The sequence below is a fragment of the Scophthalmus maximus genome, chromosome 9 (genome assembly GCF_022379125.1).
Source record: "Scophthalmus maximus strain ysfricsl-2021 chromosome 9, ASM2237912v1, whole genome shotgun sequence".
Classification (NCBI taxonomy): Eukaryota; Metazoa; Chordata; class Actinopteri; order Pleuronectiformes; family Scophthalmidae; genus Scophthalmus; species Scophthalmus maximus.
The window spans coordinates 24455001-24460000 of NC_061523.1; the positions used below are offsets into that span (position 1 = coordinate 24455001).

The window sequence follows — 5000 nt, forward strand, 5'->3', positions numbered from 1 at the left end:
TTTATGAGATTAATAACTGGATTATTGTGCATCATGAGATGAAGGTCACCGGTGTGACTGTTGCATTTACACGTAGAGATGAGGAAGAAAACTGTTTATCTGACGACGACAAATCATCTTCTTCAGTGTCAACGTCAAAACAATCTCCTGATATTTACCGACATGAGGTGAAATGCCTGTGTGACCTGCTGAGCTCTGATTGGCTCCTCGCTGGCGTGTTCAGGGATCAGCTGTTAGCAGCTCTGACATCACTTCCTGCCTCGTGCGGCCTTCAGAGACTCTCCGACGCCTCCGTGTTGAGTTCAGGCTCGGGAGGAGAAGTCGTCACTCTGCTCTGATGAGCTCTAATGTGTCGGGGTTAATTGGAGCAATCAGAGGGGTTAATTATCCCTCCGCTGCGTCTGCCAGTGACCCGAGTGTTATCAAAGCAACGCCAGCGGCGTGGAGGGGCGACGCGGTGCCACCCCACACCTCTTTAACACGTGGCAGGCGAGAACGCCGCTGAGAGATATTCACTGACAGACGAAGGAGGAGGAGGAGGAGTCAACCTGAAACTGAAACACTGAGATCATCTGCAGATATTTAACAGTGTGAGAAGTTTCAGGTCTAAAACTTTTACATCCACTTCAACCAACATTTTTCCAAAAGAGGAAACTCGATCACTCATTTACTGTCGTCCCCAGAAACGTCCTCACTGTCCAACAGTGTCCTCACATAAAAACATGATGAGAACATTGTGTGTGTGTGTGTGTGTGTGTGTGTGTGTGTGTGTGTGTGTGTGTGTGTGTGTGCGTGCGTGTGTGTGTGTGTGTGTGTGTGCTTGCATTCTGCCTCCCAGTGGCCAGTTGTTGACATCACAACACTGTCCACAGTTTTTTCATCTTTGATCTCTGATCGATCTTTAAGAAACAGATTCTCAGGAATCCCACAGTTTCCACAGATCCTGAATCCATCAAAGTGAAATTTGAGGAAATGTGTCTAAACTGATAAATGTAATATTAATTAAAATGTGATGGGAATATTTTCTTAACGTGTGTCTTATGTTACTGTCGACAGAATATCTGTATTCATATTTCCGACTGACAGCTGAGTCTCAGATATTATCACCAAACAGAGAATATCAGACAGAGAATATCAGACAGAGAATATCAGACAGAGAATATCAGACAGAGAATATCCTGGAACTTAATTATTTCAGTCGTCATGTTTTCAGATTTTTTAAATTAAAACAATATTTTGTTCAGTAAATTATTAAATGATAAATATTCATAGGTTTTTTGTGTTTGGAGATGATATTCTTTCTGATTTATTTCATTTCCAGTCTGTTTAACAAGTTGTTGTTTTATTGTTTTTGTGTGTGTGAAGCGTCTGTTTCCCCCGAAGCTCTTCACACACACACACACACACACACACACACACACACGGCGAGCGAGGCCGAGTGAGTATGAGGAGAGAGAGAGATTAATTTGAAAAGCTTCAGGTCGAGTTCAGAGACGAAGACGAGTAAAGTAAAACACACTTTTCATTATTCATGTGTCAAACATGTCAGATGACTTATTTATTTTACACGCATCATCTATTGATGAAACACAACCCGGCGACGAGGGGGGGGTCACGTGATGTGTTTGGTTTTTAGTGATTATATATTTTACATACATTAAATATGTACAGGGTTGTGTCAGATTATCTAAAATGTAGTCAGGTACTGAATACAAATTAGTAATCGGTGATGTAATCCATTGGATTACAAAAATAATGTCATTGATTCTAGATACTTTTGAATTACTTCAAAATTAAACATTGAAAATCTTGCACCTGATAAAAAAAATGGACGCAACCGCAGAAAAAAAAATAGAGTTCCACAAATGAATCTTTAAAACCTCCTCCTCCTCCTCTCCCTTCACCTCCTCCCCTTCACCTCCTCCCCCTCCTCCCCCCTTCACCTCCTCTCCCTTCACCTCCCCCTCCTCCCCCCCTTGACCTCCCCTGCTCCCCCTTGACCTCCCCTCCTCCCCTCCTCCCCCTTCACCACCCCCTCCCCCTTCACCTCCTCCCCTTCACCTCCTCCCCCTCCTCCCCCTCCTCCCCTTCACCTCCTCCCCTTCACCTCCTCCCCTCCTCCCCTCCTCCCCCTTCACCTCCTCCCCCCTTCACCTCCTCCCCTTCACCTCCTCCCCCTCCTCCCCCCCTTGACCTCCCCTGCTCCCCCTTGACCTCCCCTCCTCCCCCTTCACCTCCTCCCCCCTTCACCTCCTCCCCTTCACCTCCTCCCCCTCCTCCCCCCTTCACCTCCTCTCCCTTCACCTCCCCCTCCTCCCCCCCTTGACCTCCCCTGCTCCCCCTTGACCTCCCCTCCTCCCCTCCTCCCCCTTCACCACCCCCTCCCCCTTCACCTCCTCCCCTTCACCTCCTCCCCCTCCTCCCCCTCCTCCCCTTCACCTCCTCCCCTTCACCTCCCCCTCCTCCCCTCCTCTCCCTTCACCTCCCCCTCCTCCCCCCCTTGACCTCCCCTGCTCCCCCTTGACCTCCCCTCCTCCCCCTTCACCTCCTCCCCCTCCTCCCCTCCTCCCCCCCTTCACCTCCCTCTCCTCTCCCCCTCCTCCCCCTCCTCCCCCTTCACCTCCTCTCCCTCCTCCCCCTCCTCCCCCTCTTCTCCCTTCACCTCCCCCCCTTCACCTCCCTCTCCTCTCCCCCTCCTCCCCTCCTCCTCCCCTTCACCTCCCCCTCCTCCCCCTTCACCTCCTCTCCCTCCTCCCCCTCCTCCCCCTCTTCTCCCTTCACCTCCTCTCCCTCCTCCCCCTCCTCCCCCTTCACCTCCTCTCCCTCCTCCCCCTCCTCCCCCTCTTCTCCCTTCACCTCCCTCTCCTCTCCCCCTCCTCCCCTCCTCCTCCCCTTCACCTCCCCCTCCTCCCCCTTCACCTCCTCTCCCTCCTCCCCCTCCTCCTCCCCTTCACCTCCTCTCCCTCCTCCCCCTCCTCCCCCCCTTCACCTCCTCTCCCTCCTCCCCCTCCTCCTCTCCCTCCTCCCCCTCCTCCCCCTCTTGTCCCTTCACCTCCCCTCCTCCTCTCCCTCCTCCCCCTCCTCCTCCCCTTCACCTCCTCTCCCTCCTCCCCCTCCTCCCCCCCTTCACCTCCTCTCCCTCCTCCCCCTCTTGTCCCTTCACCTCCCCTCCTCCTCTCCCTCCTCCCCCTCCTCCCCCCCTTCACCTCCTCTCCCTCCTCCCCCTCCTCCTCTCCCTCCTCCCCCTCCTCCCCCCCTTCACCTCCTCTCCCTCCTCCCCCTCCTCCTCTCCCTCCTCCCCCTCCTCCCCCTCTTGTCCCTTCACCTCCCCTCCTCCTCTCCCTCCTCCCCCTCCTCCTCCCCTTCACCTCCTCTCCCTCCTCCCCCTCCTCCCCCTCTTGTCCCTTCACCTCCCCTCCTCCTCTCCCTCCTCCCCCTCCTCCCCCCCTTCACCTCCCCCTCCTCGTCGACGTGTCGCCTGAAAAATTATCTCCTTCGCATGAAATTTACACTTCAGAAGGTTCCGATTTCAGATTGAGTGGGAACGACGTGTCACATGTCGTCAGGAGATCAAAACATGTTTAACCACACGTTCGCTCGGCTGTTAATTAAAGTTAAAGACTTTAGATTCACATGTGAAATCAATGTCTGAACTGTGACTGTGAGCTGTCGCCTGCTGCAGGGCTCTGATTGGTCGACTCCATTCACCTGTGTGTGACGACCAATCACAGAGCAGCTGCATAAAAGCAGCAGGAAGCTTCCGTCCCGTTTTCTTCAGCTTCCTGTTGTCATCGTTTCTTCCTCCTGTTAACCAGTTTCTTCTTCTCAAATAATAGTATTTCTTTCAATTGAATTTCCTCTCGTCGACGTCAGCAGACGATTCCTCCTCCGAACGACTTGGACTGAGTTCACGAGCAGCTACGATCTCCGGTGAGAAGAAGAAGTGACCTGTCGATCGGTTCATTAAAAACTGTTCAAACATGGACAACTGTGAACTGAGCTGGTGGAATGTTCCAGCAGCCGCTCTTCGGGCTCAGAAGGCAGAGGATCATGGGTAATATCCAGCGTTCAGCTGTGTTGACGACGCAGTCAGAGTTTTTTTGAAAGATGCAAGTTTTATCATAAAACTCATGAATAAGAAAAGAAACTGTGTGAGAGATAATTAGAGAAACGTATTAACGGGAGGCCGTGACATTGAAGGCCTCCTGTGAGGACGACTTCACCACGGCGTGTCCTGCCCTCTATTTGACTCCGCCCCCTCCGGTTCTGCCGGTTTGGGAAATCATTCTTCGGCGAGGACGAGACGAGCGAGAACACAAAGCAGCGCGGAAGTGTCCTTTAAACGACTGTATCAATATGTGATGAGGGAGCGGCGACATGTGAAGTCGTCCGATTGCTCTGATTCATTAGTGACACGGAGAGAGTTCCCCGGTGGCCGACGGTCAGTGAAGTACACACGGCAGGAGAAGAACAAATTAAAGGGACGTTCCGCACTAGGCTGTTCACCAGACAGAGAGGCTCCAGGTGCACTGTGGGTAATGTAGGCTCACACAGATGTGTTTTTATCATCATCTTCATGTTGTTTTTACTGTTTCTATAAAGCTGACACTGAAGTCCAGACACCAAAGTCTATATTATCTTAACCCATCATCATCGTCATCATCATCATCATCAGTGTGATGAAGAGGCGCCATTCAGACCATTTAATGTTTAAATTCTTTCTGTGTGTGTGTGTATGTATATATGTATTTATATAGGTAATGTTTACTCTTCAATAATGTTAGTTAAATGATGCAGGACATGCATTTATAGATATACCAAGAGCTTATGTCAGGAATTTGTGAATATACGCACATATATATATATTTATATTTTATTCCTATTTTTTCCTTTGTTAAAAATTCAATGTTAATTTAACCATGAAGATTCATATTAACATTTAGTGTCACTAGTGCTCTTTATTAAAAAAAACGTTTTTATTTTATTTATATTTTAAGTGA

At 50.3% G+C, this 5000-nt stretch overlaps 1 pseudogene; it reads left to right on the forward strand.

The window, feature by feature from the left end:
* LOC118319989 overlaps positions 1-3285 on the forward strand; it is a 34204-nt pseudogene extending 30919 nt beyond the window's left edge.
* Positions 3286-5000: the final 1715 nt, after the last annotated feature.